Source organism: Sorex fumeus, unplaced genomic scaffold (genome assembly GCF_029834395.1).
Source record: "Sorex fumeus unplaced genomic scaffold, SorFum_2.1 ptg000029l, whole genome shotgun sequence".
Taxonomy (NCBI): Eukaryota; Metazoa; Chordata; class Mammalia; order Eulipotyphla; family Soricidae; genus Sorex; species Sorex fumeus.
Window position 1 is genome coordinate 1631445 of NW_026606086.1, and position 26341 is coordinate 1657785.

Consider the following 26341-nt stretch of genomic DNA (forward strand, 5'->3'; position numbering starts at 1 on the left):
CTCCACCCTCTACCCAATTTCCCAATCTCTCTCTTCTCTCTCTCTCTCTCTCTCTCTCTCTCTCTCTCTCTCTCTCTCTCTCTCTCTCTCTCTCTCTCTCTCCCCCCCACCCCCGCTCCTACAGCTTTATGGATCAGACCTGGTGGTGCAGTGCTGACGCATGGCTCTGCCCTCTTCCTTCTGGCCTGGCACTCAGGGATCACTCCTGGCATGCATCACATGGAAGGCTGGGGAGTGAGTCCAGGTCAGCTGCATGCAAGGTAAGCGCCTTACCTGCTGTGCTATCACTCCGGCTCCCCCAACTTAATTTTTAGTGTGAGAAATGGACACAAAACGAATTAGGCTATAACCAGATCCCACAGCCACAGGAAAATAGAAAAGGCAGGTTGGTGGGTCCAGGTACTGCGACAGCCACATCCTGCAGCACTGGGAGACCATGTGGACGGGAGGGAGCCCAGGGCCCACGCAGGCCACACCTGACACTGCATGGTTCCTGCCACGGATGTGGAGCTCAGCAAACTGTGCCTTGAAGCCACAAAAGCTAACGATCGTATAGCCTGAGACCTCAACAATAGCAAATCAAGTGTAAAACGTTTCCTGGGTCCAAGCTATACAGTGTGGGAGGGGCTTGCTCAGTGTCCGGCCTCCCCACAGAACCCCGAGGCCTGCCAGGAGCCAGTCCTGAACACTGGCAGCGGGAAGGGAGGGAACTGGACACCATGGCGAGCTCAGAGCTGGAACAGTGAATGCCTGACACTTCTTATCCATAGCTTTATAAGTCAAGGTGAGGAAATAAAAAATTGAGGAACAAAACCCAAGTGAGACAAAAGCAACTTCAGAAATACAACAACTATGGGGTCAGAGTGACAGAACAGTGGCGAGGTGCTTGCCTTGCATGCGGCCAGCCTGGGTTCGATCCCCAGCATCCCATGTGGTTGCCTCAGCCCACCAGAAGTGATCCCTGAGCGCAGAGCCAGGAGTTAGCCCTGAGCACCTCTGGGTGTGCCTCCCCTCAAAAAACAAACAAAAAAAAACCAAAGAAATACAAATACTGATATTGTGGAGATAACTCCTAAAAAAGATGAAATCAGGAAATCACCCTTCAAGGGAAAAAGTGATTTTTAAAAACTTTCCCCAGAGTTAAAAAATTCAGCTTCTATCATTTTACTGATTCAGGTTTCAAAAGTGAGCTGAACCCAAAATAAATGAGCAGCAGGAGGGCGCGAGGTGCTAAGGAAGCTGGGGGCCGGGGACTGTGCTCTCATTATCACACGCCTTCCCAGCCTGCTCCGTCTGAACCCGGATTGCCTAGATGCAGGAGCTAGTGGAGATGCCGCCACCGCCAGCGGCTGGGAGGAAGGTGGGAGGGACAGGGAGTGCAGATGATGACTGGCAAAGGACCTGACACCAGGAGAGGGCCTGGCACCACCTTTCCCCGGGCGCCCACAGCCCACCTGCCGCCTGGCGCCAGGCCCCAGTCACCTCAAAGGCGGCCAAGATCACCTTGGCCTTCTTGCAGAGCACGGCGCCCACGGCGTTGAAGTTGCGGTCTTGGATCTCAGCGTAGAGCTCCTCGGCTGAGTTCAGCGGCAGCTTCTTGGACTCTGTGGGCAGGTCCTGCCCGTCACCCTGCCTCTTCAGGGCGAATTTCTCGGGTGGCAGCTTTACATGACCTGCACGGGAGGGGACACCCAAGTGAGACTCCAGAGACTTCCTGTCAGGGGAGAGCAATGGGCTTTGAGTCACTAGATGCGCACAAGTGTAGGATGCTCACGCTTTTCACGCACGGCTTCCCTGGCCTGGCCCACGGGACGCCTCCTGCCACTGCCAGCCCGAACTGAACTCAGGATGGGGCCACCCGAGGAAACATGCCCCAGGGCGGCCTAACTGCAGGTCTGTCCTGCTGGCGCGTGCAAGTGCATGCCGTCTATACCGCCATTTCAACAAGCCAAGAGGAGCCCAGGATGGGGCTGGAGTGATAGCACAGCAGGGAAGGTGATTGCCTTGCACGGGGCAGACCCAGGTTCGAGTCCCAGCATCCCATATGGCCCCCTGAGCACCGCCAGGAGTAACTCCTGAGTGCAGCACCAGGAGTAACCCCTGTGCATGGCCAAGTGTGACCCCTGTCACTGTCCTCCCATTGTTCATCGATTTTGCTCAAGCGGGCCCAGTAACGTCTCCATTTTAAGACTTGTTACTGTGTTTGCCATATAGAACACGTCACGGGTAGCTTGCCAGACTTTGCCATGCAGGCAAGATACTCTCCGAAAAAGAAAAAGAAAAGTCAAAAGAAAAAGAAAAACAAAAACAAAAACAAGATCCCAGGAATCATTTCAGCATGGAAGTTTGCTTGAGGGCGGGAGACAGCTCCAACGGCTTCTTTCCTTTCTGTTTCCTTTCTCTGATTTTGGGGCCAAACCTGTCAGTGCTCAAGGCTTATTCCTGGCTCTGTGCTCTGGGCTCATTCTTGGCAGTGACTGGGGGAACCATATGCGGTCCTGGGGACCAAACTCACCCTAACTGCTGCACTGCCTCTAGCTCCAAGTTGGTTCCTTTCAAAAAATCATCTCCTCCACTTTCAACACAAATCCCGACGTGTCTACACACAATCAGCTCCACTGCTGTGGGTCCAGAGAGACGGGTCATCGGGGGCAGCGCACGCTCAAGTCCAGCTGTCTGTTCCTCTGAGCACTGCCCCGTGTGGGCCCTGAGCACTGTGGGGTGGGTGCTGAGAATCATAAAGCAACAACAAGAACTCCTGCCTCAGAGAATGTGGGGAGAGAAAGGGAACGACGGAAGAAAAATATTTCTCGGATGCTTTCCAAATCCTAAGCCCCTCGGAACAGCCCGGGCACCAGCGTCTGGAGACAGCACGCCACGGTGGCCGCGGGACCCGGGGCCTGAGCACATGCTGAGATACACGAGGTCGGCCAGACCTCGCATTCCAGCTCAAAGCAGAGGGGCAGCCGCTGGCCCAGGCAGCCTGCACGCAGCTCCTGCACGGGCCTGCCATCGCCCTCGGTCCAGCCACGGGCGCAGAGCTGGGGGGTTATGGGGAAGCCCAATTTCTCCTTGTTTTTCAGATTTCTCTTAATTTTTTCTTTTTTGGGGGGGTCACACCCAGCAATGCACAGGAGTCACTAGTGGCTCTGCACTCAGGAATTACTCCTGGTGGTGCTCAGGGGACACTATGGGATGCTGGGAATCGAACCCGGGCTGAGCCGCGTGCAAGGAAAATGCCCTACCCGCTGTACTATCACTCCAGCCCTCTCCCTTAATTAAATGTTTCATCAGAAGTAAGTGTGTGATGTGAAGAGACTGTGAGCTCCCAAAACGCCTTCCCCCCGGAGGCACCCCACAAGCCCCATCTCTCACACCTCCGCACCAGCCACCCCAGCACCTCTGCCAGATCCCTCGAGGGACTTGCAGAAGCACCAGGAGGTGGGGACCCCTCGCACGGGGTGCTCCCGTGCCAGTGAAAGCTCGGAGCAGGAGTCTGGGGAGGGACTGTGTGTGTGGCATCACCTCCAGCCGCTGCCAGGCACAGCCCCGGTGGCCCCAGGGCCACGGACTGGCCCCACAGAGCAGAAAATCACCGAGATCAGCCCCACAGTCCCTTGGGCACTGCTTACGACTGTCCCCACAAAAGAAAGCAACTTAAGAAGTTATCCTTTGGAACAACTGGTAAAAAACAAACCGGAAACACCCCCACAATCACGAAAGAGCAGGAAAACGCTTTGTTGTGTGGAAATGCCTCCATGTGTGGTCCTGTTCTGCTTCCGTGGCCGCTGTCACTGAGCCACGCATTCACCACTGCAGTGACATACACACTAACACACACGAACACACACACACACACACACACACACACACACGCCATCGCAATCCACTCTGCGATAACCAGCTTGGCACACTGGACAGACAGCACTGTCTGGACTTGGCCAACACTCAGCAGCTGCAGGGCTCTGTGTCCCCAGAGAGACCCCATGCAGTTAGCTGCATCCCCGTCCTTCCAGACCGGGGCTCTATCCCCAGGGCTGTTTCCCCAACCCCAGGCCAGGGCCACTCCTGAAATCGCCGGAGTTACCACTCTTGCGGCCTAGGGCTCCCTGTTCTGAAGAAAAGACACAATCAGACTGTGGGAAACTTCTCAGACTGTATCCCAGCAGGAGCTACTCCCAGCTCAGTGCTCACTGGATGAGGCAGGAGCGCGGATGGAATCGAGCGCTGGCTGTGCGCCTGGCACTAGCCCCGTGAGCTTTCCTAGCCCCCACTCAGATCTGAAATGCTACAGAATCTAACACTCGGGGCCAAAGTCCCTTGACCTCAGACCCAGGCACCCCTTAGAAACGCTCTATTCCTCACGCCTTCCTGGGCGGCCTGAGCAGCGGGGCTGCACACCGCATGGCCCTCTGCACAAGGCCTTCGCCTCAGTTTCCCCGATGGTGGCCTGGCTCGAGCTCGCTTTAACCTTGGGCTGAAAGTCAGTGCCTGACATTTTCAAGTATTCTGACTTATACACAAATGCCACACCTTTAAAAACAGACACTTTTGAGATTGATTTTACTCAGCTAACTTATTAGTAAATGATGTCGCTTCACTTACTGTTCTGGAAGCCATAAATTTCATCGACGAGTCCTTCGTATGTCAGCTGAGTCGCAAGGGGCGTTAATGAATCCACATTTCAATCAAGCAACAAGAGGTTATCAAAAACAGGAAATATTGAATTCTGACTTTCTGTAAACTCTCTCTTCATCCTCATAATCATATTGGCCACTTGCTGGGAACAAAGTACAGAGTCAGGGAGAGCCTTTTTAGCAATGGGCGGATTTTAAAATGAAGCTAAAAAGACCCCGGCAATACAAAATTTAAAAATAAGATGGAAAAAATTGGAACAATAAAATAAAACAAGATAGGCCCGAGACAGTATGGTGGGTAGGATGCTTGCCTTGCAGGTGGCTGACACAGGTTCAATTCCTGGCACCACGTACGATCCCTCAAACCCTGCCAGGAGTGATCCCCGAGCACTGCAGGGTATGGAGAGGGCGGGAGGAGGGAGAGGGCGAGAGGGAGGGAGAGTAGGGATGGAAAAGAAGAGATAAAGAACAGAAAAGAGAAAAGGAAAGAGGGCTGGGAGACAGCAGAGGGGCCAGGGGTCACGCCTTGCACACAGACATTTTGGTGGCCCGAGCACAGAGCCAAGAGCACTGGGAGGTGGAGCCCCAAACCCCACCCGCAGGAGAGAGGCCTCCCTCCCCGCCCCGGCTCACCCTGGCGCACTCGCCTTTGCCGAAGATCTAGGGGATGGTCCCGTACAGGCCAGCAGCTTCATCAGGCCCTTGGTCGCATGGTACAGGCCCGTCTGGTCGCTGTCCAGGCAGCACTCCTGTGGGAGAGGGCCAGGCGCGTGGGCACAAGCTCTGTGAGTCAGCACCGAGGCCTCAAGGCAGCATCTCTACTGGGGGCAAGCATTACTGGGCGGGCGAGGAAAGACTGGCCTCCGCCTGCCCGCGTGACCACACAGCAGAACAATCTGGGCTTGTAGAAGGGCAGGCAGCCTCTCCCACATACAGCAGCGAGTGTCACAGGGGACAGCAGGAGGGCAGCCACGGTCTCGGAGAAGGGCCACAAGGTCCATTTAACACACAGACAAAAAGAAACATCTTTGGCCCAGAAAGAGCAAAGAGCACGCACGCGCCCCACAGCTGGGCGGTTCAGCAGGGCTGACAGCACACACGGTCCCCAGCGGGGCCTCAAGATCTCTCCTGTGCCTCAATCCCTTCATCCAGCAAGTGCGGAGAGCAGAGGAGGGAAATCACGCAACGCGCTTCACCTGCACTCCACCTGATGGGGCGGCACTGCTGGTGCCCATCGCGGGACTCTCTTTTTATCTTTTTTCTTTTTGGGTCACACCCAGGAATGCACTGTGGTTACTGCTGGCTCATGCACTCAGGAACTACCCCTAGTGGTGCTCGGGGGACCATATGGGATGCTGGGAATCGAACCCGCGTCGGCCGCATGCAAAGCAAATGCCCTACCTGCTGTGCTATTGCTCTAGCCCCTCATCGTGGAATCTTTGAACCTCTATAAGGCAGCGGCCAACAGGCGTGCACCCCAAAGGCGTGAGGACGAGGGGTGCAGACTGAGGGCGGGGTGCAGAGGGAGACCTCCCAGAGAGCCTGGCCCAGAGTGAGCATAACATCTCCAAAGATCCCGTAGGATGTCTCTGCCAAGTCTGGGGTGCAGCCTCACACTTTAGTCCAAAACATCCTGGTCGGGATGTCCAAAGAGTCCTAAGAAAAGGACCAGAAACTCCGCATTGGAGCAGAGCAGAGAGGAAGATTCAGTGGAAGGAAAGCATTTGGGGCCTCTTTCAAATTGCTCAGGGGCACAGGTGACTGTTCAGAGCGGAAACTGTGTCTGCTTGCAGAGAGCTAAGCCGGCTCCTGCCCGGCCCTGCCCAGCCCCGAGCACCCAAACAAAACATTCATTTTGAAAAACGGCGTATTACTACAGAGACACCTCTAACAACTCCCACCGGATGGGGCTCAGGGGATTCCCCTGACTCTACACTCAGGAATTATTCTGGTGGTGCTTGGGGGACCATATGGGATGCCGGGGTTTGAACCTGCGTCAGCTGTGTGCAAGGCAAATGCCCTCCGAATGTATATAGCTCCAGCCCTTGCAATTCCTCTTTAAAAGCCCTAGGGTCATAACTGGTGGTGTGTGGGCCCTCCTGTCCTGAACTCGGGGCTCAGGGCGGGAGAGAAGGCGTGAATGCAGCATCCATGGGGGCGTGTGGGGCCCTTGCCTCCGACCTGTCTCAGGTCTGTCTGTTGGAATGGCCTTGCCCCGCCCACGCAGGGCCAGGAGCAACCCTGGGTGTGACTGAGAAAGCTCCTATCCTCAGCTGGGGTGACCAAGCCGCTTCCTCAACGCTTCCGCACTGCTGACTGGGAAAGGGAGCAGAGAGGCCACTCCCAGACCTGCAATGGCTCGGATGGAAGGCGAACCCCTAGTCCTGTCACCACACAGGGCCGGGCAGGCCCCTGTCCTGTCACCACACAGGGGCATGCAGGCCTGTGTCCTGTCACCAAACAAGGCCATGCAAGCCCCTCCCTGCTTCATGACTGGGGTGGGGAGAGACGATCGGGGAGTCCAGGAAAGTTCTGGATTCCACAGGATGAAGCCCAGAGACGTGAGCAAACCCACAGCGAGCTGGGTGACAGCAGCCCAGAACCAAAGCGAGCCCCAGGTTCTTTCTCTTAAGGTGCTGCTGAGACCAACATGCCGAGGGGAAATGGTGCCCAGAAATCTGGTGATGCACCTGCGTTCTCGAAAGGTCGTGTCTTGAGACCAGCAGCAGCAGTACCACAAATCAACTCACACGCCCAAGGAATGCAGGGAAACGTGGTCGCGTCTCAAACACACCTGCACAAGCTTCCAATGAGAGGGCGCAGAGGGCGCAGACAGGCACTGGGAGCGTTGGGGCCGTGCACGGGTTCCGGCTGACTCCCTGGCTTGGCACTAGGGGTCATACCTGGCGGGGCTTGGGGGACCATATGGGGTGCCAAGGAATGAACCCGGGTCTGCAAGGGACAAGGCAAGTGCCCTACCCACATTACTATCTCTCTGGCCCTGGTACGCCGTTTTTAGAAGACATTATCAAGCTGATGTGTTTCCCCCTTGCATCTTCCCCTTCATTCTGGTATTTATTTTCCCTTTCCTTCCCTTTCTCCCTGAGGCTGAGGGTCGCACACTCTAGGTGGTGTTTACCCACTTTGGGGAGAGGGGTCCCACTCGGCCTGCCAGAACTCCATCCATGCCCAATTTTCCCTATTTCCAGTGAAGAATATGCCATAGGAAAAACATCTGGTTGAAAACTCACATAAATCAATGCTTTTGGGTCTACAGATTCCATTAAGGGACTAAGCATGGAGAAACCTCACCCCACAGAAGAAAGAGCCAGAGTTCTGGCCCAGGTGCCCCTAAGAGCGAAGCTGACACTTTGAAAGAGAAATTTTTCAGAAGTGCTCCCTGTCATAAAGATAGTAAACAAAACATATAAAATCATATTTGCAAACAAAAATCCAGATTTCAGAAAAAGACAATATTTAAAAAAGAAAAACTCTGGGGGGCCAGATAGATAGTATAGTGGGAAGGTGCTTCCCTGGCATCAAAGAGTCAAATATGGACCCCTGAGGACCCCCAAGAGTAACCCCTGAGCATCACCAGGTGAGGCCCCAAGCAAAAACCAAAGCAAAGAAAACAAATAAATATGTGCTGAAAATAACCAGTAGGAAACGGGCTGGGACGGGCATGTGGGAGAAACAGAATTTCCCACACACCCTGCAGCCAGCCCTGAGGTCACACTGCAGAACCTCGAGTTTGAATGAAAAATGTAAGCAATTTTATTTCTAGAAAATGAAAATGTAAGATAAAAGTCTTCAGATCCTGCGAAGACTCAATAAAGGGGAAAGGCGAGTCATGGAAACAAAATCACTCACAAAGGGCTAACTGGAAAAACGCAGTGACAGACTTGACTATTTCTGGCTGGAGCGGCCCTGCCTTCCACTCTCAAAGCTTCCTCCACAGCCACAGTGAATTCAGGGTGTGACGGGCACAAGGAGAAATATCGAACAGCAGCAGAGAAACACCAGAAATCAACACATTTAAGGACAACTGATTTTTGAGAATTCAGTAATGGCAACAACAATTTTAAGCCAATTTGTTGGAACAGGAGGGTCTCCATAAGCAAGAGGAGCAGCGGCCCGAGAGACAGCACAGGGGAAGGCGCTGGTCTTGCACGCAGCCAATCTGGGTTCTAGCCCCAGCACCACATATGGTCCCCGAGCATGCGCAGGAGTGATCCTTGAGCACAGAACCAGGAGTAAACCTTGAGCACTGCTGGGTGTGGCCCAACTCCCATCTCTCCCCAAAAGGAAGAAACTGTACGCTTCCTGGAATCACTAAAATGCCAGCGTGAGTGTCACCATCACAAAAGAGGCAGAAACGAGTGTCAAGTTCAAAGGGCAAACACTGAACTTACTCTGAATGCACCCTCCGACTCCATGGAGAGAAGGTCCCTGTCGAAGGGAATGAGGTCCAGGCTGTACTCCTCCCTACGGATGAAGGAGCCCAGGATGCCCAGGTCCTTCAGCTGCTGCTCACACAGCAGGCTACGCCGGGGCATAAACAAAATGTGGAAATCTCTTGTGGGGCCAAGTCTGTCTTCACTGCAAGAGAAGGACCGTGCGTTGGCCCGAGGCCCAGACGCGAGGACTGTTCCCCAGGGCCCTACCTGTGCCTGACATACAGTGGGCTCTAAAGAGACGCTTATGAGCTAACCACCCACTACCGACTCGGCCCAAGTTTCGAGTTTTCCTGCTCTCTTGATGTGATGCTTTTTCTGGAAACCGCTGACCTGTGCTCTGCCAAGGGGCAGTGCTGCTTTCTCTTGGGCCATTGATGGGACATGAAAACTCTCAGGGTTGGGGCTGGAGCAACAGCGCAGCGGGTAGGGCGTTTGCCTTGCACGCGGCCGACTCGGATTCGATTCCCAGTTCCCAGCATCCTGTATGGTCCCCTGAGCACCATCGGGGGTAATTCCTGAGTACAGAGCCAGGAGTAATCCCTGTGCATTGCCGGGTGTCACCCAAAAAGAGGAAAAAAAACCCAAAAACCTCTCAGGGTTATTGCAATGGACATCTGTTTCTTGCAGAAAAAAAAATGTTTCTATTTAATCAAGCGGTGTCACTAGGAAAATAAAAGGTTGCTCCACACCGTGCCCGATCTTGCGCAAATACCCCGCATGCTTTTAAGTCCGTCCCTAGGGGCCACATCGATCAAACGTAATGCAGACTGGGCTGGTGCACTTCCTCCATAGATGCTGCAGCATTAAATTTTAATCAGCTTCTCAGCGGGTAGGGCGTTCGCCTTACAAGCGGCCAACATGGCCGACCCGAGTTCGATTCCTCCGGCCCTCTCGGAGAGCCCAGCAAGCTACCGAGAGTATTCGATATGCCAGACACAGTAACAACAAAGTCTCCAATGGAGACGTTACTGGGCCCGCTCGAGCAAATCGACGATCAACGGGAGGGCCTTTACTTTACTTTACTTACTTATTCAGTACTTGAAAAAGAACCATTAGCTGCTTTTCTTTTTATAAAGAAATTTGGGTCCTTCTACTGCGACAGGCCGGAGCTTTCTACTGTCCTGAGAGAGAGGGTTTCTGTGGTTTGCCCTGCCTCCCCAAGCCCCAATGTACAAAGTTTCCCATTCTCTATTTATAGTTTTTGGGCCACACCTGCAGGTGCTCAGGGATAACTCCTGGCTATGCACTCAGAAGTCACTCCCAGAAGACTTGGGGACCACACTGGGTTCCGAGGATCTATCCTTGTCTGACTGCAGAGTATCCTACTCCTGACCCCCCATTCTCCTCTGACACACTCTCACATCTGTCCAAAGAGCCACTTCCTAAAGCGCTGGCAAGCAAAGGTGTCCTGATGAGCACTAAAGCCACCAGAGGAATGATTCCGTATGGACCATGCATCAGCTCTGAGATACCTAAGCACATTTTCAGCAATTATATCCATCAGTTCTAGCGGGGGTCTGACAAAAGAATGATATTCTTGACATCCGCTGCTTGCACCGGCTTCCTTTGAGTGTGAACATTTTCTCCATCTCATGTTCCTAGGAAAGCACACATACAAATGGTGAACAGAACCCCTAAAGCTTAGCAGCCGACCCAAACGCGGACATCACAGCAGGCAGCCAACCCGGGTTGGATTGCCGGCCTCCCACTCCGTCCCCAAACACCACCAAGAGTCATTCCTGAGTGCAGAGCTAGGGGTAAGTCTGAGCACTGCCAGGGGTGGCCCAAACAAAACAGACCAACAACAAAAACTCAGGTGTTCTAACACTCCCACTCCAAAGCACAGTAGACTTTAGTGTTGAGTCAGAGAATGCAGGGGTTATGGTACATGCCTGACACATGACTGCCAACTTCGCCCCCTGGCACCACAAGGGTCTCAAGCATTGCCATGTGCATCCCAAGAGAGGCCACTGGAGTGGCCTGGGATATCCCTGCCACCACAGCGCCAAGCCTCATCGAAGTGCTAAGAATCACCACCAGGAGGTGCCCTGGGGCAGTGCTCAGGAGACCTGGGGCTAGGGAGAAAGTAGAGTGGTTAAGGTGCTTGCTTGCATTCAGCTGACCCGGGGTTCTATCCCCAGCACCCCATACTGTCCACTGAGCACTGCCAGGAGTGATCCTGAGTGCAAAGCCAGGAGTAAGTCCTGAGCACTGCCTGGCACGAGCCCCCAAATAAAATTCAAAACCACTTTAGGATAAAAATTTAGATTTCCCAAAGCCAGTTGTATAAATTCAGGCTGAAGTAACCAATCCTGTGTCTGAAAAACTTGGAGCCACATGAAGTAACAATCAGAAGACATGCCGCTCCTTCGAGGAGAAGAGGGGGGAGCACACCCACCCTTGAAAGGTCCACTGAAGGCTCCTATGCTGCCCGAGACCCTGAGCTGCTTGGGCCCATGTAGCCGAGCAAATGCGGTGCCCGCAGCTCTCCTTGAGATGGGGACTTTTGTGCTTTCCTTTCTAATGTTGGGATGTGTGTATGGGCTCTCTCTGTCTTTGGAGAAGCCCACGGTCTCTCCTGAAATATTACTCTCTCTCTGCTCATCCTCTTCCTAAAGGTCACCAAATAAAATGTTTTTGTTTTTTACTTCAAATAAATAAACAAAAGGTCCACAGAAGATAAAACATTTACCACCCATAACAGCATCAGTGATTCTAAAAACCAGACAGCTCTGCAGACCAGTTACTCCAGAAGTGGAACATCATATTACTCTTGCTAGAGTCCAGAATGACAGTTTCAAAAAAAGTAATAATAACCAAAACGTTTTTACCTTTAGAAGTGAGTACTGTGCAATCAAGTCAAACGGTCCTGTGAGATACTCATCCCAAACTATTGCCTGCGGGAGGGAGAAGCATCCCGTTCTTTTAGTAAAAGCAATTTCAGTAACGGCCAACAGCAAACAACAGTCATTTGCAAACTCTGGACAAACAAAACTTGCAGTTAGCAATAGCTGGCCACACTCCTATTTCGTGGCCTGAAGAAAAACAGCGTCAGGGCAAGGGATGCTACTGGCCACGGAAGCACATTCACTGTCATCCACAAAGAGTGTGTATGCAGTGTCCTGGGGTCAGACTGGGGTCATGAACCCCATGGGTGAACTGCCAAGGAAACTGTGGAGGAACAGGCATCTGGAAAAGTGGTTCCCAGGGTAGCATGCCACGACACCCCGCACACGGGGACAGCGGGGAGTGCCTGGACGTGTTGTTGCGCTCTTCCTGTGGAGAGCGACTCGAGTCGGCACCGTTTTCCTTCCCAGAGCCGAGCCGCAGGGGCGGGGAGCGCAACGCCCCCTCTCTCTGGGCATCTGGCACTGTGGGTGCCCCCGGCCCCAGAGGCCGCTGCCCACCCAGGCCCTCAGCTTGCTGCCCCTGCACTTGTCCAGGAACTTGCACAGCAAGTTCAGGTCACCTGCTCTAAGGTCAGGTGCATGGCCTTGGCACCGTCCAGCCCCGCCCCCACGTGACGCCACGGTCACGTGAAAAGAGTGACATCACACTGCCGTCTAAAGCTAGAAGCCACTGGAGTCCCCGGGCCTCTTTCTGGTCTTGCCCTCCACCTCTTGGTTCCACCCTGCCCGGGACCATCCCACCCTGGGACTTAGGTTCCCGCAAGGTCCCCGCCGCGGCCCGCGAGCCCCCGGGAGCCGAGAACTGGCGTCAGAGACAGCAGCGCTGGTGCTAAGATGTCGGGGCGACCCCTGCCCGGGCAGCCCCTGGACACCGCCGGTGGGGCGCAGAACATTGGTTTTGTTTCTTTGGTTGAAATAAAATAAAGAGAAGGGACCAGAGCGACCGCACAGCGGTTAGGACGTTTGCCTTGCACACGGCCCACCCAGGTTTGATCCCCAGCATGCCATAGGGTCCCCCAAGCAACGCCAGGCTTAATTCCTGAGTGCAGAGCCAGGAGTAAGCCCTGAGCATCAATCGATGTGACCCAAAAAGCAAAATAAATAAATAAAAGAAACAAAATGACTAAAGATAAAATTGGTCTTCGTCCCGCTTAAGTCTCACCTTCGGGGGCTGGAGATAGTACAGGGATTAAGGGATTTGCCTGCAGGAGGGATATCTTCATATGCTTCAGCCCCTGCAGCCCCCCAAAGAACGCTGATGATTAAGGCTCTGTTTGGACCAGGGAGAGGCGCCAAGCTTCGGAAGCTTCTGGAGCGTGGGAACTGACTCCCACCACAGCTGCCCGGTGAGGCTCTGCTAGCATCGCTCACCAGCCCACTGCACTGCTGCTCGCTCAAAATTTCAAGATTGACTTAAATTTGTTTTTTCTTTTTAAAAATGTTATTTGCTTTGTGAATTTTTTAAATCCTAATGAAATACAGAGTTGATCATGATTGGATTTCAGTCATATCATGTTCCAACACCTGTCCCTTCGCCAGTGTACATTGCTCACCACCAATGTTCCCAGTCTCCCTACGCCCCCAGGCAGGCAAGGCACCTCTCTCTCCCTCCTCCTTTCTGCAGTGCTCTCTCTCCACTCCCTCTCTCCCTCTTTTCTCTCTCCCCCTCTCTCTGACACACGCCTTTTGGTTTACAATACAGGGGGACCTTATGGGGTGCCGGAATTCGACCACGAGTCTTCTGCACGCCAAGCAAGTGCCCTGTCTGCTGTAGTGTCTCTGGCTCCCAGACGCTTCTTTTAAAGAATCAAGAACTTGGGGGCAGAGAGGCAGCACAGGGGTCTGCGCCACATGGTCCCCAAGCACTGCTGCAGCTGGGATGGCCCCCGCGACTCGCCCGCCCAGGCTACAGCAGGGGCTGCAGGCAGGCCCCAGCCCAGAGGGCCCAGGTCACCAAGGTCTCTGTGACCCCCATGCGGAAGCAGAAGAGCCCCCAGCTCTGACCCCAGGGCCCCATTCCCCTCATCTCTCACCATCCCGCTAGGGGCGCCAAGGGTGCCCCACCGAGCCAGGGCACAGGCCGCCGAGACTCAGCGCTCCCCGGGGGCTGTACAGACCCCCCCAGACCCCCAGCAGAGCTGGGACACAGCGCTGCCTCTGCTCCCTCCGAGGGACCCTGCCGGGAAGCTGGGGGCGGGGGACGAGGGCGCCCTGGCGTCATGCCCCCTGCACTGCCAGCTGGCCTTGCGAGGGCATGTTCCCCACACCTCCCCGCCCCATCCCGGCTCCTGGGAGCGGTCTCAGGGGGTCCTCGGGTTCCCCTGGCCATCGCTGGGTCCTGCCCAGTGAGGGACCTACCAGCAGCCCCAGCAGGCCGGTGAGCGGCTCGCGTCGCCCTCTGCTGGCCGCCGTGCGAACTGCACGGGTGCCGGGCCCTGCCTGGCGCGGGGGTCCCGCCCACCCGCACTCAGCAGTGCCTCGCTCAGGCCCGCGTCCCCGCGTCCCGGGGGTTCCCTGCCCGCCCCTCGGGGGCCGGCCGGTGGCTGCGGAGCCGCAGGAGGGGGCGCTGCCCGCGCAGCGGTCCCTGGGGGGCCTCCGGCCGGATGCCCGAGCTCCGTAGCGCCAGGTTGGTTGGCGGGGGCCGGAGCAGGGCCCACGACTCCCGGCGGGCGACCCCCGGCGCCCGTGTCCCCGACACGGGGCGGACCCCTGACCCCGGCGCCCAGCGAGGCTCATCCCGAGGCCACTGACCGTCTTTCCTGGGGGCAGTGGCAGGCGGGCCGCGGGAGCGCATAGCGCGCGAGTCCTGGGGCGCGGGCGCGGCCCCCCCCTCCCCCCGGCGTGGGGGTCTCAGTCCAGAGGCGTCTGTCCAGGGGACCGGGCGGCGGCGGCGGCAGGACTGGACGGCGGCCTCGGCGTCCGGCCCCTCAGGTGGGGCAGGGCGGGCGGGGGCCCCTGGCGAGCAGAGCTGGGTCCGGTCCGGCAGGCGCGGCGTCGGGCTCAGGCTTCAGGCTCCGCATCTCCCTCTTCAGGGGCGCCCAGTTCAGCGCGGTCTAGGAGACTGGGGGTCAGCAGCGGCCCACAGGAGCCGGCAGCCGGCTGTCCCCGCTGCAACGCCCCGCCCGAGACTCACCACGCACCCTCACGCCTGCTCAGGGGCGCCCTCCACTCCAGGTGGGGAAACTGAGGCTCAAAGGTACCCAGTGAGGCGTGGACGGGCTCGGCTTCTTCTGACCCCGTGGTCGGGGGTCTCTCCTGCATCCCCTTCTCCGGGCAGAGCGGCCGACCTCTGCACGTCGCAGGGGCTTGTCTGGGGGGTGGGGGCACCGTCCTCTCCCAACCGCGCCCTGCTGCTGCTGCGGCTGAGCGAGAATCCCCGGGAACCCCTAGCCCACTGAGTCTCCTTGGACCCGCCGGCCATGGACCGCTGGTCGCAGGCCCTGCGGGTCCTCAAGGCCCCTGGGACCTCAACTTCCCTTCCTGTGCCCGAAATCAACCCTGAGAGAGGCCAGTGCACAACTGCCCTAGAACTGATGCTCAAAGGCTCCCAGGACTATTGCGGGGGGAGGGGCCCAGGCTCTGATGCTTGAAGAAGTTTAGTGAAATTTTACTAACTGTGAGGGAGAAAAAGTTTGCCTATGTGTGCATGACAGAACCCGCAGCATTGTGTCCATTTGAATTTAAAGAAACAAGTTAATAACTTTGGGAGATGGAGAACAGAAAGAATAAAAAAGGACTTGTTGCATCCCCACCACACCCCCCAAAAAAAGAATTCTTTGAAACACCTAATCCCAGGTTGAAGTGCTATTTCTTGAATAAATTATTCCAAGCAATGACAACAATTAAAACACACACAAAAGGACGTGTGTGGGGGAGCACAGGGTGGGGACGGACGTTCAGTCAAGACTGGGCAATGCCACAGCCTGGAAAGGACATGAGAGGGGACAGAAGTGTGGCTCCTGGGATGCATATTGGGAGAGAGACAGAGGTGCGTGTGAAGTGGGGGATCTCATTAAAGTCTGGGGTCCAGGACAGCAGTGGATGTTCGTGTCCTACTCAGTGTTTCGAATCTGTGTGCCTTGGGGATGGAGGGAATGTGCACCCCTGGGAGAAGCCGGGAGGGCCACTGGGTATTCCCTCCAACCCACCTTGCGGCACTGGGTCATGCATGTTTAGATCACATGCTCTGGGCCATAGCACCAGTGATGCGGGCAGGTGACACATTGAATGAGGCATAACTTACAGCAACAAGCCGAGTCTCTCTGGTCCCCGGGTGAGTGGGTGAACGAAGAGCATGTTCCGAGTGTCAGATGCCTCCCAAAACTGACAGGAGGATTCGGAGACTGAGGCCCACGTTAGAAATGGCAGAATGTATGTCTGGTTAGTGAGACCCAAGATATCCGCACACACATTACAGAATTCTCATGGGTTTATGGCAAACGGGAATTCTCACAGAGATGAAAAGAGAAGTGTGTTTTTATAGCAGTGCGTGGCTCACACTTACACTCCAGATCATTAAATAGAAAGCAAAGAATCTGAGACTAACAGAGATCTCCTGAATTCAACACCCAAGGGCTGGAAATACACCGGAAAGGGTGGACTTCTGTGCAGTTAAGCTATTACATGAGCAACACCTCGCTAGGGAATAGGATCTTGTTTAGGTGGAAATAAGAGCGTTTTAGTGGAAAGGAAATCTCTGATGCGAACCTGTGGGTCAGGAATCTTGACTTTCCTATGGCATGTGTTTGGGGCTGGGCTGGGGTCTACGCTTCACAGACAGGGGAGCTGGGTTGGTCCCCAGCACTGCATGGTCTCTGGAGGCAGGAATGACTGAAGAGCACTGTGTCCCCAAAACAAAACAAAACAAACTTATTTGGTAACTGATCCCACCATAAGATTATTTTAAGAGTTCCTTGCTCTAAATCTAACACATACTTAGAAAATCTGGTTTTAAATGTTTATTCAAAGTGAAGGGGTTTAAGGAGGATGAGCAGAGTCTCCTGCCTCCGCGCCTGGCTGTCCTCGCGGGGACCCTTTGGAGGGGAGCAGGTTGAGTTTCCCTCCCCACCCCGACCAGGGCTCCGGCAGCCGAAGACCTCCACAACCAGCCACCACCATGCTGAGACCACTCTCCACAGGCATGAAGGTACTGGCAGAGGAACAAAGGCATGCGTGTCCTGGGGCTGAGATCTTCAAGCCTGCTCAGATTGGGGCTGAGCATCCTCCACTCAGATCCTCCATATTCCAGTAGGCAGGGGTTACACCCACCAACTGCCCCCCTTGTGCCCTGTAATCCCATCAACGGCCAAGACCCAGAGACTATAAAACCCAGCTCCCGGAAGCATCTTATTATCTCATTCTTTCTTTGGACAAACTGGCAGGCTACCGAATGTAACCTGCCCACACGGCAGAGTCTGGCAAACTCCCCGTGGCTTACCCAATATGCCAAATACCAGTAACAATGATGGGTCTCATTCTACTAACCCTGAAAGAGCCTTGAATATGGCACTTTTTAAAAAATTCTCAGGTCTAGGACAAAGGAGACATTACCGGGGCCTGTTCGAGGCAATCAACGAACAACAAGATGGTTGTGATCGTGATCGTGAGCAGATTCCGATTTTTTGGGGGGGAGGGGGTCATAAGGAGAGATCTCAGGGGATCCTCCTGGTTCTGCACTCAGGAATTACTCCTGGCAGTGCTTGGGGGACCATATGGGATGCCAAGGATCGAACCCAAGTTGGCCGGGTGCAAGACAAACGCTCTCCACGCTGGAATATCGCTCCAGTCCCAGACTCCCATTCTTTGGTCAGGACTATCCAACTAGCCTGAGCCATCAGCTCTGAGGCAGGAGGGGAGGGCAGCTTCCTTGGCGTGTTCCTGACACAAGCCTGGAACATTGCACAATCACCTGGCAGCCTTTCCTCGAGTGGGCACATGTGGCGACCCCTACATGGACACGGCCAAACAGACCCCGGCAGCTGCTCCTGCTGACCAGTCCTCACGGCTAATTCCTTTGGTCTCTTCTCAGCTCTGACTTCTACCGTGCAATCCACAAGTGGCTGGAGGACATCGGGCCTCTTTACCGATGCCTGAGTCACAAATACGCTTTAGATTTGGTGTCATGAGGAACAGCAGAGGGAGGAGAGCCGGAAGGGAGGTCTCCGGGGCCAGAAACCTTTCCCAAGGGATCACACTACCCAGATTCTTTCCTTACGACTTTCATAAGAAATAAATCTCAGTCATGATGCAAATGCCTTAAAGTGTTACTGGGCAGCCTTTCAAAATGCAAAAAACAAGAACCAAATATTAGAAACTAAAAAAATATATGATATTTATTATAACGTTGATAGTTTCTTTAGTCTTTCCATCAACGACACACAGATAGAGCAAAGGAAGCAAGAGTGGGAGGAAAAAGAGAGGGTGAGGTGAGCACGGCAGCGCTTGAGCGCGGAGACAGCCAGACATCAGCACCCACAGTGAGCTCAGGACCACGGAGGCTGCCTCCCGGCCCCGCAGAGTTCCTGACCAAAGCCCGAGCCTGACATTCTGGTTCTGGTATCTGTCCCTGGCCGTCAGGGAAGTGGGGGACTCTGAACAGTACTTCCCCCCTCCAGCCATCCTCTCTGGGCTTTAGCAGTGGTCTGAGCAGGGCAGGACTGGCCCTGCCTTCCGCAGCTGGACCTGTTTTGAACCTGTCTGAAAACCCAACTTGGAGACAATCTCCCGAAAGAAACGCTGACTTTCACAAAGTGCAGAGACACACCTTTGGCACACATCGCTTGCAGCTAAGCTGGAGATAACAACAGTCTGGGGAAAAACCGCAGCAAACCCAGGGATTGGGTGAGTGTAGCCGACGACCTCGCTCAGAGGCAGCAGTTCTGCGCCTCCATGTGGGAGCCCAGGATGGAGAGAGCCTCCGCCATCAGGACTGCACGCCAACAAGGCCCTTGGGGGCAGGCAGCGGTTTCTGCATGAACCCAGGGAAACTGGACCTAAACCCTTCTAGGCTTTCAACATGAGAGCAGAGCAAATTCCTTTTAGCACTTTATCTACCATCACACTCAGACCTACATCTGAATCCTTTACAATCTCTACCTGCCGATGAAGATCCTGGGATTAGCTACAATTGAGTTGTCTTCAGATTTCTGAATCAGACACAACTTGCCATGATTAACGAGAAGAAACAGTTCAATATTTGTTTTAAAATTTTTTAATAGTTTTAAAATTTATTACTCCCACAAAAAAAAAAATAAAGTCATCATTTGTTCCTTAGATTCACTGAAAGTTTTTTTCCTTCGGGGTGGATGGGTGCACACCTGGCCATGCTCAGGGTTTACCCTGGCTCTGGGCTCAGGATACCACATGGGGTGCCAGGGATTGAACCCAGCTCAGCTGTGTACAAGACAAGATAGTACCAGTTCTACGACTTCCCCGGCCCCTGAATGGCCCCGGCCACCCATGGATGGCTGCATAAACATTCCTGGGACATAGGGGGAGAAGGGGAACAGAGGTGATGAGACAGCAGAGGGAAATGGAAAAGTGGTTAAATGGGTCATTTGATTTTAGAATTTATTTATGTATTTATTTTTGCCGGGGGTCACGCCCAGCGATGCACAGGGTTACTCCTGGCTCTACACTCAGGAATTACTCCTGGTGTTGCTCAGGAGACCATATGGGATGCTGGGAATCGAACCCGGGTCGGCCGCGTGCAAGGCCATACCCCGCCGTGCTACCGCTCCAGCACTAAGTTGCATGCCAAGACGAGTGTCTTAAAAAAAACAAAACCAAAATGAAACAAAAAACTGCTTCCCGTTCTAACGGATGGTTCCTCCTCAAGCCACGGGCACCAGCCTTGATTCTGGGGGGATGTGCGTTGTGGGGAGCGCGGGAGAGGATGGGACTCTGGTGTCTGTGTGCCCCCAACTTGGGAGTTGTCTCCTGCAAATAGCACCAGGGATGAACCGACCATTTGGGACCAGCTGTGGGGGCTGGGAGGATGAGCGGATGGAAGGACCTGAGATGGGAGGCAACCGTGGACACGCAGCAGACCCCGACAATCGCCACTCAAGAGTACAGAGGAGGGGGTCTCCCCGCAACCAGAACAGATGGTGGGGGTGGGGTGGTGGGTGCGCTGTGTCACAGGGAATTACAGCACAGTAGATTTCATGGGAAACGCATTTCCCTTCCTTGTGTCCTCCATCTTTGGCAGCCTGGCAGTGGGCTGGCCTTGGGGATACTCCTGGCTCCTTGCTGGGGGCTGGGTGGAGGGAGGGAACTCTGCCTCCTGCAAAGCCTGTGCTCCCTGTGGCCCCAGACTTCAGAGCAAAGCTCAGATATGCTTAGGCCCATGTGCCTTTTTCTTTTCTTTTGTTTTGGGGCCACACCTGGTGATGTGAGGGGCTTACTCCTGGCATTGTGCTCAAGGATCACTCCTGGCGGGGGGAGGGTCCACCTGGGATTCCAGGGATCGCCACTGGGTTGGCCTCCAACAAGGGAAGTTCCCTGCCTGCTGTGCTATCCTGCAATTCCCCTATTTGTCCTTTTCATTCTGACTTTCGTTTGCATTTCTGCAGGAAGTTCAAATTCTGGGCTTATCTGCTCCACCTCAGTTCAAGATTTTTTCCATTCTGTTGAATTATGTCTTTTTCTCCTGATACGCTGGTTGAAGTTTTTGTTCTCCTTAGTCATAACAGTAAATGTAGAAAAAGAATCTGTAACAAGATAGTTCTTTTTTGTGGCACATTTGGCGGTAATTGGGGCTTACTCCTGGCTCTGTGCTCAGAGAGCACTCCTGGCGGTGCTCGGGGGACCATACAGAGTGCGGGAATCAAACGTGAGTCAGACAAAAAGCAAGGCAAGACCCTCCCACTGTGATATTGATGTCGGTGAGTCCCACGGGTGACTTATGTGAAGCGGGGAGGAGAAAGAAGGTCACTTTCTCCCCAGCTGCCTCTTCCACCCGGGACCCAGGATTACTGGGTTCTTGTCTCACCTCGCAGAAAGGAATTTCAGGAGTTGACAAGCAGTGAAACAAATAGATTTTATCTGGAGGATTTTTGGAGAGGGAGAGAAAGGGATAAGCAGATAAGCGGGGGAATGGAGAGTAAGAGAGAGAGAGTATAGGGTCCAGAGAGAACGCGGGCTTCTCCGAGGGTGGAGAGAGCCCCTGCACACATCCCAGCATTAGACACGAAAGCATGAAAGTACACATCTCAAGAGGGGAGATGCGGGTGACACATGTGCTCGGGTACCACATGAGCTGGGCCACGTGGGCGCAAGCAGCACATGGGCTCCTTTGTTCAAGGTGGCCTTTATAGGGTTTCTCCAACCTGCCCCCACCTGAGGCTTCTTCCCAGGTAAAAGTCTGTTGCTGAGGAGGTTACCAGGGAGGTCCAAAAAGAGGAATTTCATGGGGAGGCCTATATCCTCAGGGTCTGCGGATGGTCTTATCGGGCCTTTGCTTTCTGTATCCACAAGGTGGCTCATTCCTAGAAATCTTCTTCCATGAAACTTTGTTTCATTGCAAAGGGCCTTTCCCTATCTACCTGCCTACATCACAACCATTATTGACTTACTGGTCCCTACTCTATCCTAAGTATCCTCTGTCCCCTACACTTGTGCGCGATTTTGAAATTCCACAATTTTAACCATTAAATCTGGAGGAATTTCTTGCCAAAACCTGCTGGGTTCCAAGATGAAATCAGCAGCCAGAGAGGCCATTTGTGGGTGACGACTTGGGGTCTCATTGGGGAGGAAAGGGCCAGCTCCACCCACATCCCGTGAGGCCCTACGTGTCTCGTCACTGTGAGCCCAAACCTGACTGTCCAGTGGCCTCTGGAGGATGGCGGCCAGCGGGCTGCCAGGGGGAACGGGCCAAGGCACGAAATCTATTCCCACCTGGGGTGGCCCAGTGCCTGTAACTTACTTCAGGGACTGGACACATTTCTGCCAAAAGCTGTTGGGTTTCGAGATTTGTTTCTGAGTCTCTGGGATCATGGCCGTTAAGCAGTTCAATCAGGAACCAGAGAGGCCATGCCTCCAATTATATAGCTGGACTGGAGGTGGTTTGTGTCTGTGTCTCCCACAAACCTAACTTTTGCCTGTTTACTTTCTTGGTAAACTCTGCCCCACGTTTTTGGGGTCTGGCCCAAGGCACAGCAGCAAATAGGGGGTACCTGGAAGTCTGAAGGCGCCATCAGACTGCTGATGCACTCACCTCACAGGTACAGAGAGACCTGCTGGTGGCACCATACCCCCAACCCAGTGCTTCTTACGGTTTACTCCTGCCTCTGCACTTAGCGATTGCTCCTGCCGGGGCACAGATGACTGCATGGGATTCCTGTGATTGAACCCAGATCAGCCACATGCAAGATAAGAAACCTACTCACTGTACTACCTCTTTATCCCAAGATATAAACACTTTTAAGAAAATGGTATACAGGCACAGCGCAATAGTTCAGCTGGTAGGGCATGTGCTTTGGCCAATCTGGCTTCAATCCCTGACGTTCCGTATAGTCTGCCCAAGCACTGTCAGGAGTGATTCCTGAGTGCAGAGCCATGAATAAGCCCTAAGACATCACCAGGTGTGGCACAAACATAAAGAAACAAAAAGAAATTGGTGTATCAGGATTCCATTGTAGAAACTCTTTGACTTCTTTGACTCTATAGTTCTTGATTGCTAGCCAAAAATCTTTTATAAATAAACCGGAGAATAATCAGTTATCACTGGCAAAAAGGAAATAATTTTATTCAAGTAGATAAAGAACATTGTTTGCTCAAATTTTAATACTGCTTTACATAGTTTGTGAAACAATTTCAATCGTGTTTATTACTCAAAATGTCAATGGATTACGATCTTTCACTGGTGAGACACTTGATAATCTCCAGAGGAAAATACATCAAAAGCATATATACAATTATAGAAGTTCTTATAATCCATGTAGCCCTGATGGTACATTATTTATCACGTTTTACAGAACTAGAAAACATTCAAATGAACATAAATAGATTCAGACTGGATGATAAACTTCTGATGGTTCAGGTCCTTCATTTAATTTTTTCTGATAAGAAAATCCAAAATTATTAATGTTGAATTTCTCATCATACATTCATCTAAAACCACAGTGGGAAAAAAGTAAACTTTGTAAAGACAGTAAATTGGTTATTGTAGGTGTTTCACAAGTAGCTTGCTATCTAATCCAGGAACTGCTGGAGATTTCTGCAGAGTGCAGAGAACGAGGTGGCCGGGCCGAAGTTTTTGTTGTCGTAATTGTTGAGGTCGTCCCCGTTCCCTTTGAGAGCCGCCTCGGACATCATCTCCACTTTCATGTTGAGGTCCTGATTCTTCCTTTGGAGGTCAACAATCACGGAATTCAGGAAATCAATCTGTGTTCAAGGAGAGCGTGAGACGGTGAGCCATCTGCGGGAGCCATGGGAGCCCGCCACAGAGGAGGCTGGGCCCCGCTTCCAGTCCCCGCCCCAGGGTTGGAGGCAGCCAGAGCTCCCCTTTCCCTTCCTGAGCGCAAGCTCCCGGGTGCCCAGGGAAGACCCCAGGAGGAGATGCTGGTACCCCTCGGTTCTTCTCAGAGCAGGGAGTCAAGAGGGGTCTTCCCTCTCCTACAAAGACAAACTCACTTCTTTCAAATGAATGGGGCGGGGGGAAATCCCACTTTACAAAAGCAAGCATGACTGTAGGCACAAACATTCATGTTTCACTTGAAAACTGGCAGGCGCGTTGGGTTTGAGTGATAGCACAGCGGGAAAGGTGCTTGCCTCGCACGCAGCCAACCCAGGTTTGATCCCTGGCATCCTATAGGGGCCACCGGAGAGCAGCCAGGAGTGATTCCTGAGTGCAGAGCCAGGAGGAAGCCTGGAGTATCGCCAGGTGTGGCCCCCAAAGAAAGTGTAAATAAAACCAGAAAAACAGACTGATTCTTTTTCTCCCTCAGGGCAAGTTCTGATGGCCAATCTCTGAGAGTGCCCAGGCCATCCCACACTAGAGCCAAGAAACGCAGATCTCTCTTCCTCCAGCTGAAAACAAAACAAAACAAAACAAAACAAAACAAAACATGGAAATGTTCAGTTCCCAACAAACCCATACAGGGTCCACCTGCACAGCCCACATGCAAAGTTCACTTCAGCCCACAAGTGCCCTCCAGGGCCACCGGCTGTTAAGTACAGAAGTGCAGGAAGTGAGGGTGTGCGGGAACTCCTCAGGGCACTGGGACCCAGATGGTCCCCTTCCTCGGAGAGGATTCAAACGATAAAGCGCTGCAGACCCGGGTGGGATGGAAGGGGGGTTGGGGAAGGAGAGACATCAAGGAGGCCCCAAGGCTGACTCCTGCTGCAGGCCAGACCCGAGCCTGGTGATGGTAGGTGCAGGCACCGGACTGCAGCCAAGTGTGCAAACCCCGGAGGACCCCACCCAGCTCTCTCCCTTGACAGGAGCAAGAAGCAGGAAGGCAGCCCAGAGGACCAGACTCCCCCAGCTCTGGGCCTAGAGCATGCGCAAAGAGGCTGGAAAAGCCACATGCTGGTGGGCGTTTCTGTTTGCGACTGAACCTTCCTGGCAGGGAAGAAGCCCTCCAAAGTGGTGTTCGACTCTGGCAAAGTGAAGATTTGCCAATGTGATGGGAGCCCGAAGCCCAGGTTCTGGGAGAGCAGCAAGAGGAAGGGCATTGGAGGGCTCTGGCAAGGACATGACCCCTTGACTGAAGGGATGTGTCCTTGTCCATGGGGCCTCTCACTCCTTAAGCATCACCTCTTGTGCTGGGAGCGTGTGGGGGTGGGGTTCCGGCAGCATGTGCGCGGCCCCTGGTTCTCACGGGCGCCAGGGGAGCACAGCCCCTTCTTCCTCAGCTTCCCTCTTTTTGGCTTCTGTTATTTTAATGAATCAATTAATTTGGGGAGGGGCTTTTTGGGTCACAATCCGGCGTTGCTCAGGAGTGACTCCAGGCTCTGCACCCAGGAAGTACTCCTGGCGGTGCTTCGGGGACCATATGGGATGCCGGGGATGGAACCTGGGTTGGCCATGTGCAAGGCCAACACCCTACCTGCTATGCTATTGCTCCAGCATCATTCTCGGATATTTTAAATGGTAGATATTCCCCGACTCTTTTGAAGCATACACGCATATATACATATATACATGTCTGTGTATGTATACATGCTTATCTAGAACCTTTGTGGGTAGTCAGTTTGGTTTGTTTGGGGGCCACACCCGGTGGGGTAGGGACTAAACCCTAGCTCTGTGCTCAGGGATCACTCCTGGCTAGGGTCGAACAGCTCATGCTGTCAGCAGTCACTCGAGCCCGGGAAAGTGGGGCTGTGAGTTCAGAGGGCACTAGCTCACCTACAACTGCACTCAGGAATTACTCCTGGCGGTGCTCAGGGGACCATATGGGATGCCGGGGATTGAACCTGGGAATTCGGTGTGTAAGTCAAACGCCCTCCCCGCTGTGCTATCACTATGGCCCAGGATATGGTTTCTCTCAGGGCTGAGGCCGGGCCTACACAGCCCTGGTCACTACCATCACCCACCTTACTCTGCATCATCGCATTGGTGTTCCTGGTGTCCTCCAGGGAGGCCAGGGCCTGCAGGGACGCCTCCCGCTCGGCCAGCAGCTCGGTCTGCTGCGCCTCCAGCAGCGCCTGGTCTTTCAGCAGCCAGTGCAGCTGCCGCTGGAGCTTAGTGGCCTTCTGGCCCAGCAGCTCCTTCTCAGAGCCAAGGCTGTTCAGCTGCTCACGCAGGGCCGAATCCACGCGGGCGGCCTCCTCCTTCTCAGCTGTGAGCTCCTCGATCTCTTGCACCAGCGACTTCTGATCCCGAGCCAGCTCCTCGTAGGAGCACTGTAGCTTCTGGATGATGTTGTCCTTGTCCTTGGCCAGGGATAGGTTCTCCAGAACCAGCTTCTTGACATGCTCCTCCAGCTGGCCCCTCTCCTCCAGGCCCTTCTTGCACTCGGCCACCAGGCTGCTCTTGCTCATCTGCAGCTCCTCCACCAGGGCCTGCAGCCCCAGCTTGGCGACCTGCAGTGTGTCCTTCTCCGCGCCCACCCTCTGGAGCTCCTCCTGCACCGCCCTGCCCTCTTCCAGCACTTTCTCTTTCTCCGCCTCGAGGGCTTCTCGGTCCATCCGCTCCTGCTGGCAGAGCTTCTCGGCTGCCCACCTGGCCTCGATGACCTTCTCCTTATCCAAGCGAATCGCTTGGTTCAACAGCCAGAGCTTCCTCTGCTCTTCCCGCAGCGAAGAGTTTTTGGCCTCCGCTTCTCTGAGTTTCGATTGAAACCACCCTCTCTCGGACTTCAGACAGAGCTTCTCCTTTGCCAGCAATTCATTC

At 54.0% G+C, this 26341-nt stretch overlaps 1 pseudogene; it reads right to left on the minus strand.

Moving 5' to 3' along the window:
- Nucleotides 1-26341, minus strand: part of LOC130024577 (vacuolar protein sorting-associated protein 33A-like) — a 174966-nt pseudogene that overhangs the window by 93723 nt on the left and 54902 nt on the right.